This window comes from Meleagris gallopavo, chromosome 2 (assembly GCF_905368555.1).
Source record: "Meleagris gallopavo chromosome 2, MGAL_WU_HG_1.1, whole genome shotgun sequence".
NCBI classification, from domain to species: Eukaryota; Metazoa; Chordata; class Aves; order Galliformes; family Phasianidae; genus Meleagris; species Meleagris gallopavo.
Window position 1 is genome coordinate 32,408,910 of NC_139405.1, and position 17,168 is coordinate 32,426,077.

General features: G+C 36.4%; 1 long non-coding RNA gene across 18 annotated transcripts in view; it reads right to left on the minus strand.

Annotated features, from left to right (window-relative positions):
* Window positions 1-17,168, minus strand: part of LOC104909624 (uncharacterized) — a 275,598-nt gene that overhangs the window by 55,871 nt on the left and 202,559 nt on the right. For all 18 annotated transcript variants that reach the window (XR_014882115.1, XR_014882111.1, XR_014882106.1 and 15 more), the window contains 2 exons: window positions 3,239-3,306; window positions 1,785-2,020 (listed from right to left, as the gene is read on the minus strand). This is a non-coding gene — a long non-coding RNA (uncharacterized LOC104909624). The remainder of the gene's footprint in view (window positions 1-1,784; window positions 2,021-3,238; window positions 3,307-17,168) is intronic.

Consider the following 17,168-nt stretch of genomic DNA (forward strand, 5'->3'; position numbering starts at 1 on the left):
GCATTTTACATGCCTTTCTTTGCAATGCCCAGGTTTCTGGATTGACATAGTAGTCTTGAAAAATACAACACCTTATTCTCTGTAAGAGATATAGGATTTTTCCCAGTGAAATTATAACTGACAATTAGGCTGTTATGGACTTCTGAAAGATTTCTGGAGTAATTTTATTATCGCCTGCAAATACTTGTTGATAGTTGCCTAATTTTTCTTTAAATTAAACTGTCTCTGGAGAATACAGATGAAATTGAAATATATTACATTGGTCCTACATGGAAGAGGCAGAGAATATAGGAGATGCTGTCTTGTATTGAGGATACATTTGTGGAATGAAAGACAGATATCTCATCCCAGAATGATAGAAAGATAGCGAAACAAATGGGAGCATGCTACAGCCCAAACACATGCCCCTGTTAAAATCTAGGTTGTGCTAGGTTTTTCAACACAATAAAGATCTATTAAAATAAGAGAGCGGAAACCCATCTGACACTCAGTGTGGAAAATGGAGACTCAAACTGAGGCTCAGAGTCTTAAAAAAATCATTTCTTAGAATCTTTTCATATGTTTTCTATCTGTTTAGTATAAACTGATTTGTACATATAACTTGACATTATTAAATGTATTTTAAATTACTGTTAGAACTAAACACAAGCATGGATTTAAACTGGACAAGTAATGTAGTTAATGAATATCTGATTGTCTCGCTACAATTTATAGGAAGGAGATGAAGTTCTTGTACTATCTGATATTACACTTATGTGTGCATTACAAGAACCTGAAGAGATATCTTCCCACTTGGGGTAAAAACATTGCCTTGTGAATACATAATTATGCTTTAATCATGCTACACAATTTTTCCTGTTACAGAGAAAGATATATTCTGCTTCTATCCTAAATATTTTGTTGCAGTTAAAAATACACTGTTCTTTTATTTGTCTTTGCCACAGACTCCGAAGTGATGTTTCTACACACTCATCAACTTTCAGATAATCTTTATAAGGACCTCACAAAGAATATGAACTTTCTGGGTTTTCTCTCACTGCCTACATTTAATTACAAATGTAGTTTTACCTGGACTTTGCATTTTTGGTAGTAGTTTTAATCATTTTCCAGTGTATTCTGATGTGATATGTTTTCCATAATTCTAATCAACAGCATTTTACTTGAAGATCACTCCTTCACAACAGAAACAGCCTCTAGCTCCTTCCCCAGTTTGTTTGAGTGGTATCTCAGCTAATTTATGGATTGTTAAAGGTAACCAATCTGTCCCTGTTAAGGTTTCTGTGGGTGACTGACCACATGATGTGGTGCGTACAGAATTTATTATGGCACTGAAAGAAAGACCAGTTGTAAAATATGTGTCTTGTACCATGTTCACCTAATGGCAAAAGTTAGGACTATTTTTTATCTCTTGTGAGATCCAACACTGCATGCCAACTTCTGGGAATTTTACCTCCTCACAATGACTCAGTTTCAGTGTCCTGGTGGAATGTAACAGTGTCCACAAATGAGGTTGTCAGAAGAGCATATCACCTCCTGCAGATAGAGGTGATTCAGAAAGCACATGTAGAACTTATTTTCTCTCCTTCGCTGTTTCATACACAGACTGAATGGCTGTCCTGAAAATTAATTCCAGTGCAACAGTTTGCCTGAACAACTGCTGTGTGATCTGTATCTCTTAGGACCAGGACATGACTTTTTGCATCAACAGTATTTAATGAAACTGTTTATAGACTTGTCTAATTGTGAAGTATGGATAGAGATAATAAGCCTGTTCACATACTTACCCAAAAAGTTCAATTTCAATCCAAATTTTATTTAAAACAGAACCTGCCAGACAGTCTGCTTTCATGATTTCCAGTCAATTATCTGAATATTTCCAGTGGTTCTTGATCCTGTCCAGGAAACCCTGCAAGAACTGCTTCTCACGAGACTGAAGTGTCTCATATGTGTGTACTACTCATGTTTCCTTTGTAACTGGAAAAGTGCTGAACTACATCTTTGTCACAGAACTCTTCTTAACCTGGGAAAAAAAAAGAGGAAGTCTGAAGGATATTGAACACAAAAATGTATTCTCTGAGATGTGCTAATTTGTCTGTAACATAGAACATAGAATGTTGTGAATTCCATTTAGTAATTGTTAGTAATTAGGTACATTTATGAACTCATTTCATCTTGTGAGAAAATGTATTTTTTTATTAGTAAGTAAACCCTGAATAATAAAGAAAAATAAAGTCACAGCACAGGATTAGGAAACAACTTCTGACTTCTGAATTTTGGTCACACAAGATATGCACTTCTGGTGGTTTTCAGCACCTTGAAGCATTTGTAAATGATTCAGATGCAGAGGTACCAGTGTGTAAACAATTTCAATACTAAACTCTACTTACTACTTTAAATAAAATCGCAGTTGTTTTTTTTTTTGTTTTGTTTTGTTTTGTTTTTGTCTTAACTGTGAACTAATATATATGGCAAGAAATCCAAAATAATTGAATCTTCTCCAGTTTCTTGAATGAGAAATACATTGAGATGTCAATTATGAATAAGAGTTAAGGGAATGTTCACATAATGTACATTGTTTGAGCCTTTCCAAATGAGGAAATTTATTTCCTGTGCAATTAATGACTTTTATCTTTTGAAGATTGCAGTAGTTGATAACTAAAAACAACAAAAAGCGTCACTGCAAGAATGCTGTGGCACTATTTCATTCTTAGTTCAACAGCAGTATAGTACACATGTTCAGACAACAGCAACACATTAATAAAACCCATTAATTCCTTTCTCCCTGAGGTCTTTGCTGCCTGTTTGACTGACGAAGTTCTGCTTTTATTAGTTATGACAGATCAGGCTTTGGATTTCATTTCTCTAGGGAAACGTCACGCTGTTATTTTAAGGTGAATTGCCCAGTTCAAGTAACAGAACTGCCTTAAGCTCTCAAGACAGTTAACACAGGGCAATTTTTTCAGTCAAATAGTTTCACATTTTCTCTGGCACTAGGAATGTATCGATTATGAAGGAAGCAGAATAGGAAGGATGGAATGGACAAGGATCCTCCCACTGTTTCAGTCCAAAAGGGCTAGTACAGATGTTGGAGTGTGCTGTGTTCCTGATCTCCAAAACCCTCTCAGACAAGTTAATCACTTTGTCTTATTCCCTCCCTTTAGCTTTGTTTTTGTTAGTTTTTACAATATTTATCTGCTCTTGCTTAGGCATCCAGCTGCTACAGTGCAGATCAACAAACCTGAGCAGTCTTCAAAACTTGTGATGTTTCAGTCATGGCTTCGATTCCTCCTTGTCTTACATGTACACCTACAAGCACACCCAAAAAGCGATCCCAGAACATAGTTAGAGAATTAAAAAGAAAAAAAATAATAATAATTTAATTGTGGTTTTCCTAATCTCCAGGTAAATAATCATGCTTGAAATTTGGAAAGCAGCGATTACCAAAAGCTGCTGCTGGACAGTTTGTTCGTTTATTATATGCTAAAGAGAAAGAAATGGAAGTAAGATTGCCTTAGAGACATATAGACTTGTATAACGGCACACCTCCTTCACATTTTGTGTCCCACACTTAACTTTCCATCTGCTGCTGGATTGCTTCTGCAATGAGCAAGGGTACCACCGAGCTCTCCACAACAACCACCACAATTCATACAATTAAACTGGGAGGCAATGAAATGCATGAATAACTCAAATTTCTGCTACTGTTCTATATGACAATGGATATACATCAACACTGAATCAGAACTGGAAATTTTTGTTCTCTTCCTTTTTAATGTGATTAAAATTCCTCTCTAGCACTGAGTATTTGAAGTAATTTTGTGTTCCAGGAAAATTTTAATATCTCCAGCTCACTACTTTTTTAGTTCACTAATGTAACAACTATAATAGATATAATATATATATATATGTATATACATATAAAAATATATATAATAGATATACAGTCTTCAGTCTTATTATAATTTATGTTTAAAAACATTAAACTACTGATCCTGTAGAACACGTTGCCACACTGTATCATAATTAAAAGTGGACAGGACATACGTCCTTTCATATCTGAGACAATTTCCAGGCACTGAGGGTACATTTCTCATCATGGGATCACTTCATAGAGTCTTTTGATGAACTTTGTCATTGGCTTTAATTCTTAATTTGCATAAACTTTTATCCTACTAGCACCTATTATTTTCATATGCTCAAAAAATTACAATAGATTAGAGATGGATGGTTTTATTTTAAATAAACAATTTTGCTTTAACTCTGAAGTAACACATTATCTCTGAAAGTTCAATCATTCTGTTTTTAAAGATCAATTTTATTACTGAGATAAGCCTTACTGCTCTGCAGTTATCAGGAGCAACAGCTCCATTTGTTCAAAACACACATATAAGGCTTTTTAATGTCTTCCATTTGAGGAGGTGAGATGATTTCAATACTGATACACATGATAAGAATACACTGGTGTAGTTTATTTATGGGACAACAGAAATAAAGGTGGCAAGCAGTCTGAGAGCACTGATTTGGAATTATCAGCAGGAGCATGATTCTGCTCTGTATCAGTGGTGATCACAACAGATTCCAGTCCACTGAGCTCCTCATGGCTCATCTCTGCATGAATTATTTCAGAAGTTCACTATAATGTTAATTACACTTTTAAAAAACTTCAGCTGCTCCTGAATCATAAAGGTCTTTCAAAGTGATCGTTAACAGGAACAATATCTTGGGGAAACACAATCCAAGCCAGAAATAATAAAAAAAGATGTTCAAGCACTGTGAATCCTCAAAATTACTCACTCTTCTTCAAAAGTACAACTAAACATGAAAATTTGCCATTAGAAAGCACTTTGCAAAATCACAACTAATTCAACTAGTACTGAATCAAGCTGGTGTCTGTCCTGTGATGACATGCTCCATCTTGGTCATCTTTGCTGTATTTTCCTACTCTAGGACATGCTATCAGCAGTGTCACAATGCTTACACAAAAATAACTGTATGTTTATGCACTATGCCTAAAAAAAGGCTTTCTCAGAAGCATGTGCTGCCTAAAGGTATAAGGTATCTCTACTCAAATGGGCCAGATGTAGGTCCTGAAGGTGAGTTTTCCTCCTATACCCTCAAAGTTCACAACTAGCTCCCCTTGTGAGCAACCAGAACTGCCAGACTTCAGAGCTCACATCTTAGTCCACAAATAAAGGCTGATAGAGGCAGGAGCTAGAAGATCTTCACCACCTTCCTCAAGCACAAGTAAAGTGCAGCCACAGCACTTATTAAACCTGAATCTTCTCAGCAGATGTAATAATGGCAGTGGCTCTGCACAGCTGTGCACCAGGGACATGCTCTGATACACATGGGACACTGAAGGATCTGGTCCTCTAAGTTATGCTCCTCTGGATGGTCCCACACGATGAAAACATTACTGGCATCACTGTGCTCAGTGCCATTGTTAGCTCCTACTGTTCACTTAGTCTGATATGTCAGATTTCACATGGGTTCTGCCCCATTTAAAACAAGGTGAGACCCAAATAAATTAATAGGGGTCAAGGAATTCACTATTGGGAATGTGAAAGTAATATGCTGTATCAGGGCTTGCCGTAGAGCTCAGATTGCAGTACATCTGAGAGCAGAAAAATCCCATTCTTGCATGACTGAGGAAAATGTAATCAGCAGCAGCACTGGAAAAAATCTTCCCTAATTACATATTTACACAATAGAGAGAAATGGCATTGGAGCTGTTCCAGGCTTTTGGTTACATAATGCATGTTTAACAAAACTGTCTAATTATAACTGCACATATTTACTCAAGAGAGAAAAGGCTTCAGAGGAGATTTTCCAACCTCCAGGAAAGTCTTTTTTTTTCCAAAACAAGTTGAGTCATACTCAACTATAACCCAAAAATCTATGACCTTACACTTATAAATATATAAATGGAATATTATTTAATATCTAGCTTTATATGATAGAGTTCTTCAAATCACTCAAGTTTCTTTTTTCAACCAATAAAATCTCAGAATTCAAGGTGACATTCCTCCTAGAAAAGATAAAAATAAATCACAAAAAGAAAACAAAAAAAGTCCCTCAGGTTTCCTTTCTCAAAGGACAACCGTGTCAAATGCAGTCTGACCTTTTGAAGCATCAGAATACTTGCACGTGTTAACAGCTAGAGGTGCTGGCTTCTTGGCCAAAAAGGTTACTAGAATAGAGGTCTCCAAAATAATAATGCGGGGCGGGGGGGGGAGGGGAAAGGAAGTACAAAACAAATTACACAAGCTACTAAATCTAGAGTAGGTATAAATGTATCCCAGCTTTGAGGACTGGACACATGGGCAGCAGGTGCCCATGAGTTAAGACTGATGCTGTCTCCCCGCTGGGAAATCAGTAAGCCTGGGGACACAAGGGCTACCAGGCATCTTGCATTTTGGACAAATTGCCCCTATAAAATTCCAAATGACAAACAAACCTCTCCAGAATGTCTCATGTCCATGGAACCAGGGTTTTCTAATGTGAGAGCTGCTCTGTCAGTGATTCCTCTTTTTTCTAATCATCTCTAACTCTGTGGCAGCATTACATCCTCACTGTATCAAGCCCCAAGAGAACGAGGCTCCACTGACTCATGAGATGCAATGCAAAATATCACAGCAGAGCTGTAGAAAAAAGCCAAGAGAACAAGGGACCCTCCTGCTTACACCTTCTGTCTTGACAGGCTTTGGGACAACCAGCAACTTTGTTACTGCAAAAACATTCTGCAGCCACCAGGATTTCTACCAAAGTGGCTGGACTACATCTTAAATAAAAATCCTTCTTCTCCCTGAATGTGCACAATAAACTAATGTCATCAAATATAGTGATGATGAAAGCAGTACCCAGGCCTGGGACAACTCATCCTGAGTGCCACAGGACTCACCACAGACCAGAGGGAAGCTGTGCTCAAAACGTAAGAAAACTCCCTCCTGCAGAAGCTGCTAGCAAGTCCAGTTTTTATTTTTATATGCACATTTCAAACCCAATTATCTTTATTTTTTACACTCCTTTTAAATGAGTTAAATATCCAAATACATTATCAAACAAAAGGAATACTACACAAATGCTGATTTTTAATCTGACAAATGCATTATATATAATAGTTTATCTTTAATATTTCATAATAATCTTCAGTTAATAATTGATCTGAACCTAATTTGTAATGCTTATTACTCTTACGAACTGAAAATGTTTCATCTCAGACTGGAGCTTCAACACAGCAAAGCCCAGAGCTGCAGCTGATGCTGTGCTCATCAGGAGCTGGAACCCAGAGAGTGGCACAGATGTGGGATGAGAAGCATCCCCACTCTGGGAATGCTGAAGGATGGAAATTGCTTCTGCCAAGCGGTACTCTGACGTATGCTGAGTGCATGTCAGCAAAGTGAAAGGCATGTCTCATGCTATCTATACAACTGTGCTGTCACTGCCAGCTCAAGCATGTCTCTCACTGCATTGACATGCATGACAAATTGCAGAAGCAGCTCTGACTGCTAATATCTTCCTTCTGCTCCCCAGCTTTTGGTGATGGTACAGTACAGTTAAGCACAATGAAAGGTTGCATTCATAAAAGCTTGTTAGATAAGCAATGTTTTCACTATGTATGTACACATATGATCTGTAATAGAATAACTGTGCTCCTAATTTTAGATTTTGCAAGGGGAGTTTTTGTATTCAAGCTACTGTAATCTTTACCACTTAAGAAGTAAAAGGATATTTTCCTTGCATTTTAATATTATGACATCAGCAAAATATTAGTGCCTGTGAGGGTCTATGGTCTGAACTGTGCTCAACTGTAGTTCATTTTTTCTTACTGCAACATGTTTCTGTAGCACAAAATAGGCTACATTCTTTAGATTGTGGCAGAGAAGTGTTTGGAGGAAGTAACTGAATTATCCAGGGGTTCATAGGCAGAAAAACCGAAATACATCCACAATTATTCAGATAAAACGTAAATACGGTGGATTTATTTCAGTGTGAAGAAACTGAAACAAAAAATGTGGAAAACATTTTTTTTTATGTCTGTAAAATCCCATTTTCCCAGGAGAAGCATGAGCCCTTCCAGCCCTCAGGACATGTTAACAGATCTTTTGTCATCATAGTTTCTATCACTTATGCTAGGTTTAAGGCAGAATGATTTAGTTTAGTGAAATAGTAAGCCCTTAGCTGGATTGATTGGTGAGTATTGTTTGAGCTGAGTCTATCAAGATGATCTTATTAATTACCTTTGTTATATTTCCTAAATGAAGATATGAGTCTAAATCATAAAAGCTAAGTAGCAAGGCATTTGTGCAGCAGGTATCTTTCAGGTGTAAGCTGATTTCTTCATGGCTATAGCTATAGTCTTGATGTTCTATGTGCTTAGCTGTTAGCTTGATGTACTTATTAACAAGAAAGTAAGAAGGTAAAGTGGGAGGAAGAGGTTAGTTGCCCAGTGATGGTGAATGAATTTTTTACTGGCTGGTTGCCCACTCAAGTTAGGATGAAGAGTTTAGCTAATAGGAGTAGAAATAAGATTCAGGGAAGGAGGTGTAATGTTACTGCCTATTGCCTGATTTATGTAAGAAGGGGTTAAGGAATAAGATCAGTATGGAGGCGGCTAGTTCTAGGACTCCTTCAAGCTTGGTATTATACATATATGCATGACATATTCATGAAAACGAAGAGGGAGAATACTCATTTTTTCAGCTCCAAAAATGAACCATAAGGATCAGCAGTGCTTAATCCAAGCAGTACTGGCAGTACTTGCTTCTTTCAAGAGGCTAAGTCATATTTTCCCACAAGAATTTCCCTTTTCTATGTTGAGCACTCATTTTCCTTTCGTCTTAATGTGCCTGTCTAGTAATTGTATTCTTCACAGATAATACACTAAGTAAATTCTTGCTGTGATTCAGATTGTCCTACAGTGTCACCAGCACTGGCCTAAGCCAGAAATGAAACCAGTTCATTCCTCCTGTCAACAGCCCATAAACCCCTGGGAACAGCTAAGCAACATGATAACTGGGAATTTAAATGCCAATAATGATAGGGATGAGGAGGTTTCCAAAATGTCCTGAATCTAAGAACCAGGTACTTGACTGAATCTTTTTGTTAAGAACATTCTTGACCTGGAGCCTGTGTGAGGATTGCTAACATAAAACTCAGAAAGAGAACAAACTCCTGTGCTGAATATATATGAAACCCACTTTTTCTGAGTGCAGCTCATAGCATTTCCAGATGGCTTTCATACATGCTTAATGTTTATTATGTTTTCTAAAATAATTAGATTGAGTATAACTAATTTTTACAGACTACCTAAAAAGAGAGATGAAGAAAAACAAACACATAACCCAAATATTTTGAAAAGCTAAGTAACAGGTTGTAATTGCTATTCAGGGATTTTTTTTTTTCTTCTACAGTATAATATTTTTATTGTGTGCTCTCCAATGAGTATTTTGGAAAGCAGCACTCAGAATAAGGTGTTCCTATTTAATGTTTGAACTCTTGGCAAAATAAGAAATAGGAGGAGGCAAACAAAACTCAACAACATCTCATAATGAATGCACTCAAGCCACTTTATAAAGTTGATAATTTCCCAATGAGAATGTTTGTTTATTCTTGAGATCTGCTTGTTGATGTTTGCAAAACATCTCCAAGGCACCTAAGTACTCTATTCAGAACATTTCCTGTTATGCCTAGCTGCTATGGCATCATGTTGACTTCAGAAAGAGGCAGCAGCTGTCAGCCCTGAGGGGCAGAAAGTCTTGGTTATTTTATTATTTCTGCATTTAGTACTATGACTCCACACAGTAGTTGCCCCTTTGAAAGTAAATGTGTAAAAGATAGCTTGAATATTGCATTAAATGACTTGGAAGTTTGAACATCATTGCAATTCATGGGAAAGCTAGGGTTGATAAGGTTGGATAAACTGTGTTCTCACATCTTAGCGTCCAACATTAACATCTAACTTCTGTGAATTTCAGTAGAAGTTAGACATGAAAGTCTTTCTGAGGGATCGAGTTTGAATTCTTGCAGAATTTACAAATCTGATTTTAAATGTCTAATTCACCCAAGAATAAATTATGTCTAAGGCTTAAAAAATCTTAGTCCTACCCATGATCACAAAATGTTGTCATAGTCTGTGAAATTACACTGAATGCTATCAGTTCATGGTATGATATGAAGGCTGATATTGTGTAAGCTAGAGCTTACTCAAGAAGAAAATTACTCAAGTCTGATTAAAAACAAATAAACAAACAAACAAACAAAAAACTTTTCTTTAAAATATGACATGAAGCAGAAAACAGTTATTTTGTGACTGCAAAAACAAACATCCAAAAATCTGTAACTTTTAAATCAAATTTCTTTTGCATCTCTCATACTGCACTTAATATTTGAGGTGATTTTTCCCTTTTTTTCATCTACAAAAGCGAAAAGACTATTCAAGAGACTGACCTTTGCAGATTACTCCATTAAATTTCCATGATCTTAACAAACAGTAGATCTCTCAAGGACCCAGTCAATAGACCTCATTTTTCTCAATTATGAGTTGGAAACATTGGCCTTGAAGCATGCCTCCTCAGTGATAAAGTAGCCATCACCAGATTTGAGTCCCCATAAAGAAATCACAGAGAAAAGACTGCAGTTACATATCGATGAATATAGGCAGGGTAAGAATGCTGAGGCAACAAATTAGGGATGTAGTCTGGAATAATAGGCTGTGTCAGAAGATCCCGTTGGGAAGCTCACAGCATAGGCTAGAGAAGCTTTCAGAAATGTATCTAACAGTAATTCAAACAGCCAGGAGGAAAAGCAAGGCAAAGGAGTTAATTTTAAGCAGGCCCCTCTGAGCTATGCTATGCAGCCAAGAGCTGCCAATAATCTCAGCTACTGTATTTAGCTGAGGTCATTAATTATTTGTTCTTGATTTCACCTCCACACCTGAATGTTTTCATAAATTCCAGCACTGAGAAAAGATTTGTTTACAATTCACCCTATAGCAAATATTTTATTGCTGCTAATTCTGTGTATACGAGGAAATGGTTACATGATTTTCATTGCACAAGCTGCATTTTCCTTCCTGTTAGATAGCCCTCAGGGCTGTGCAAACACAGTAGCAAAAATTGAAATGCTGTACATAGTTAGCAACTCCCCCTCAGAATTCTACCACAGAAACCAAATGTTCCCAACTCATCAGTCATTCTGGATGTTCCTACTGCATTAAAAAAAAAAAAAAAAAAAAATCAGAAGAAAGAAGTTGTTGATGACAATCTTTTTTAGTAGAATCAGTAGTAGAATTCTCTATTTCTTGAGTTATTTCAATGAATCAGTGCCAAATGCAAGGGACCCAAGGAAGAGAAATTGTCCCATTTATTCAGCTCCCACCTACTGATATCTATCCTTGCAATACAGTTTAAGATGCACTGAAAAGGCTTTTCATTTTGAATTATAATTTAGATCAAAGCAATGTACAGGGCAATTAACATTTCTCACATGTCAGTTATTCCATATAACTCCCATTGCATGATGACTTCCTTTATGTTACTCTATTTCTACCTTATAAATGGTTGTAATTTATCATGGTCTTTCAACATAAAAATTGACCTGTATGCTTAATTTCTGTATTTCCCCAGTATGCTGGAAAATAGATCAATGCTCAAAGGAAACGGATCTGCCTAAGCAGACATTGAAAATTAAGTTTGCTCTACAGTGTTTCACTGAATCAAGATCTACACTTGACCCATGCCTCTGTTTTAAAGCCATTGGGAAGTAAGCCTCCAATCACTTTTTTTCAAATAGGTTACATCAGAAGTCTGATTTACTGCCTTTTAAAGGATTTTGCCTAAGATTTTTCTTTTTCCTCTGGTTTCTACAGTCTTTCTTATGTGATGGGACCAAAAGCTCATGATTTATACCACATACTGACTCACCAGGGCTATGAAAGCTACACTATTTCCTTCCATATTCTACAAATGATCCAGCACACCTGTCTTCTATTTAGGGTGTGGTGGTTTTTTTCTTATCATCACCATCTGTTTCCTGGTCTTGTTGATTTCAGGATAGCCATACTATCAAAGTTAAGAGGTGGCTACTTCTTTCCTCCTCAGTATTTTTCACAACTATATGTCACGTTCTTGCATTCTGCTGTTGTGACATTTTTGAGACTCTTTGTAGTGTAACTTTCTTCTGCTAGTTTGCTGATACTTCTTGTTTGATGTAACTGACAAATTCAATCAGTGTCAAATGTAATCATTCTTTTAAAATAATCATGAGAGCTTAAATACTAGGGGTCATAATACTGCACTATGCATTAACCTCAGCTCTCCGTCAAAGAGTTTCTAATCCATTATGTGATACTGGATGCTTTGATTCTGCCATAAATCAATAATACAGCACTACATCACATTCATTATTGAATTTCCTATGTAAGGAAACACCTCTAATACTTTTTTTTTTTTTTTTAAACTGTATCTATCAGAGTAAGTTGTTTTTGACATGCAATAAAAACATGTCTATTTCAGTATGATCATATTATACGTATTTGTACAGGAAACATTCCAAATCAGTACATGAGCTGACTCACAAGGCTTGTTTTGAATGTATGTGAGTATATGTTATCATATTAGTGTTTTTCTCATATGTTCAGGTATATGAGTTAAACCTTGGCTGCGTCTCTGCATAGAAATACCTGGGCAAGTTTCTTCAAGCTATATCAACTACCAAAAGTAGGTACATTAGTGCAGTACTTGAGTTAATTCAGTCAAAAAAGAGGTATATGTAAGGACACAGTCACACATCCACATATCCAAAAGCTCTGTTCATTACCTTTGACAAGTATTAGTGACCCTGTTTCTCTTTTCACAGAGGCAGACCAGAATCACTCCCACAATCACATGCTCCATTTCATTTGGTAATGTCACAGCTGGCTCTAAAGTGCCTGAGCTTTTAGCTTATGTGGAGCACCAGAACAGTTTTAGATACGTAAATGGCTTGAAAAGATCTTGTCCAGCTAGTGTGACAATGCACAAGGCCAAATGTCTGTATCTATTGCAATCAATACTTCCATGAAGTTTTGTCTTCTGACATTAGCTGCTGTATTATTGAAAGTATTGCCATACAACTCCAGACATGCATAACTTCTGAGAGTTGAAGGGTTAAAGGGGAGCAAGCTATCCAGACTTCAGTACTCTTCCTAAGAGAAAATTGAAAATTTCCTTTTGGACAAGAGAATCTTATTCATGCAAGTCTTGCTCTTAAAAATTACTTCTTTTTGCTAAAACCAGAATGATCATGGAATAAACAAAAATGAAGTTCATTTAAAATTATTTATACTTCTGAAGAACAAACTCAGACAAGAACTTGTTAATTCAGGTAAACTAGTGATCCTCTAACTCCACCAAAAATAATCTGAGTGCCAGCAGAGCTGGCTTCCGTACTCATCCATGCCCCTCTTGGCCTTTCAGGTAGCTGATAATTGCATTAATCCATCAAAGTGAACTTTCCACACCATTTCCACAGTAGTATAGGCATTACTATCATTTGTGGTCTAAGCCATATAGTTACTGTCTTCTTACCACTGTGAGTCCTACCCTCATGTATTCAGACTGCAGTTATTTTCCTTCAGCATTGCTACTATATCTTACTCTCCATCCCCAGCAGGTGCAAATCCTTGTCAAAATAATGAGGTAAGTAATGAGCTCATGCAGTGTTTCTATTGCAAATTATTTACAATTTTTGTTAGCTTTAAGGAAAGTGCTATCAGATCACTGTGCTATTAAATGTTTTGCAGTTTTCCATTTGAGACGTGATCAGATTTTGTGTGTGGTAAAATCAGTATGTTTAAATATAATTATACATGGAGGAAGTTTGGACCATGATACTGATTTTTATTCACTTGAAATTTCCTTATTGAACATTCAAATATAAGACTATATATATTGGAAGTTATCCTGGGTAGCCTGCTGGGTGGTCATGTTTGAGCAGGAGTTTGGACCATATGACTTCTAGAGGTCTTTTCCAACCTAAACCATTCTGTGACTCCATAAAAATTGTATAATGATTTCATTTTTAAAATTTTTCATTGAGAGAATAATGTCCTTATTAGGGGCACCTCAAGTTTATCCTTCTTTATCCAATACACAAGCAGTTCCTTATTCAGCATTTCTTAAACAATGTTGGATAAACTGTATTTTCTATTGCAAAGCTCAAGGTCTGGGGCAGGACACTGCCACGGAAAAGGTGCCAGAAAAAGAAGGAGTGAAGCCAAGAGGAATGAGTGAAAAAGCCTGCTGCCAAGGATATCAGAGATCCGGAGGCATTGTCTTTAATGTCTCTCATACATAGCACAGCCCCTAGGGATAGACTTGAAATGGTGATCTGGAGGTTAGAAGAACTCTAATGAATTGAGTCTCTGAGTTTTTTCAGTCTAATGTAATTGACTTCACTGCAGCCTCGCTCGTTATCATCAAAATAGCTCTAGCTTACACAATGTCAGCTACCCTTCATGTGAACTGATAGCTTGCAGTGTAATTGCTTAGAAGATAATAATTTTCAGAACTCAGCACTTTTACAGTGTAAGGAAAAGTCAGGCACAGCATGGTAAAGAAATAAGATTTTTTTATAGCAAGTACATTGTTTCCCATCCTTACAAATACAGAAGATGGGGAGGGGTGCAAGGGACAGAGAGCAACATGCTTCTGCTCAGCAATCTCTCCAGCCATCAGGCAGAATGCAAACAGGAGGGCACAAAAGCTACATCACAGCTTCCACTGACTGCAGTCAAAGTAGGGACATAGGGCAGTATGGGAAAGGTTGAACAATTTTCTTTAACTTGTTTATAATAGGAAATGTGTGCTGCAGTAAATTTCTCTCTCAAATTCCACAATAAGAGCTATGAAAATGAAGCGACGGAGTCCTTTAAAAACTCAAGGTTTTCAGCTCTCTCTGCATTACTCAGGAGTCAGATGGAAGGTGACATTGTATGACTTTAGCTGAGTTAACACCTTGATTTGGGAGTAAAAATGTTCACCACACAAACTCTAGAGCAGTTCATACTCTGCTTCACATTGAATCACAGACTGGTTTCAAGTGAAAGGGACTTTAAAGATGTAGTTCCAAGCCTCCTGTCACAGACAGGGATGTCCTCCACTTGGGATAGGTGGAATTAGCTTATTTTTTTATTAGCTTTAATTACATTTTTTGCTTCATACACATACATTAAACGAGGGATTTGAGGAAGGAATTTCCTTAAGGTCTGGTTCATGCTTTCAAATACTGGAATTAAGTTCTAATAGGAAGAAGGAAAAGATCCATTGCACTACATAAGCTATCTTGAGAACAAATCTAAAGTGGGCTAAATGAATAAAAGGCTACAAATTAGAAAAATCACATCCCTTATAATTTTTTTTTCTCCTATGTGCCAAAAAAAAAAAGAATTTTCTCCTGTCTCATCTGTTTCTCAGATATCTATGTGCTATTGTTATGCAATTACATAAAGTTTTCAGCACAACTTGTCAAAAGCTGTGCTCTGAAGGGCTGCAAAAATATGGGTAAGTATAAAAGAAACAACTGGAATAAATGTGACATCATAGAATTATGCTGCAGTTGAAGTTGGAAAGGACCTTGAAAGACCATCAAGTCCAAACGTACTAGAGATATACTTGTGGGTATTGGAAAAGCAAGTTTAGGTTAAACAGGGCAATAAGAAGTGGAAGTAGACAAAACCAAATAATTACTGGTCAAGCTGGTCACAGGCCTGTAAACTGTCTTCCTAAGAAGGCACTTGAGTTCAGTAGCAGAAAATGAAAAGAGATGAGAAACATACAATAAACATGTCATTACTTTTTCCCTCATTAATGAAAAGTATATTCTCTTAGGCAGTGTCTAGTACTTTCTAAGAACAAGGAAATGTTTTGAAGGACACAAATGTGTCTGAGAAGAAAGTCTGATTTTGATTTAACTGAGGAATGCCAGCTCCTGATGGAATAGTCAATTTGACTAGAAGGAAGGAACCAGAATAACAAAGTATCTGGAAACAACAAAAAATACTTCTTGTCAAAAAATATTTCAAGTTTTTGACTAACATAGCTTAATAAAATTCCAATTTTAGACAGAAATTGAGAACCAGGTTCTCACCTCTAAAATGTTAATGGATGAAAAGGAGTTCTTTCTCTTATGTATCTCAATTTATGCAGTAATAAATACATTTTTTTTTTCTTCATATGTTGTGATATTCAGTACACATTCACTGAACTTGCATGAAATATCTAGGGTATTCTTTCTCCACACTCTATATTTCAGAAACTGTTCCTTAAAAGTTCCCATAACTGTACATGAGCTTTAAATAGGTACACAGCAAAACTTGCCTTTTATATAACAAATATTTTTTATGTTCCTAGAAAATAATCATTATGTAAGAGTTTCTAAGACATTGAATAAATATGTGTCTTAGGGACTAGTACATTTTATGCTGCTGTATTATATTAGAGAAGACTACGAGCAAAAGAAGCAATGCCATTATTACTAGATAACCTTGAAACTATGTCTAAATCAGTCAAAAACACAAAAAGAAGGCCTCGCTTCCAGGAAGATTAACAGATTGAGTTTGGATTTTGTAAAGTATATGCAGGAACTATCAAGCGACGATGAGTCATCTAAAACGCTTCTTAGGCATCTTTCCTCTTTCTGTCATAGTACTCAATTACACATAAGAGTAATCTCACAAAGATTCAGCGTTTAATTTTTTCTCCAAAACTTTCTGCATCTTTGAGAACTAAATCAAGTAGCTGCAAAGTTTATAAACCCAGCCAAAAAATGGATGGATTGCGTGTCCCTGATACACTCTTTATGTCAGTCAGTGGGAAGTTTCTTAGACCTCTCAGGGGATAGCGAATCACAGACTGTAGAACTTCGGCGTGCCCTTAAGACAATACAGGATATAATGAAAGTCAGTGAAGCAAGAAGAATTTGTCAAATGAGCTACACAATTTAAACTCATCTAGTAGAAAATCTGACTGAAGTTTTATGATTGTCTTGCACTTTACTATATGACATCTTCACACTTTTAATAAGAATTAGCAGGTAAAAAATACAGCATTGACAATTTTTTTGCCTACTAATGAATTAAAATTCAAATGTAGATACTGTTCTAAGTATGTATTTACCAAAGAAATAGA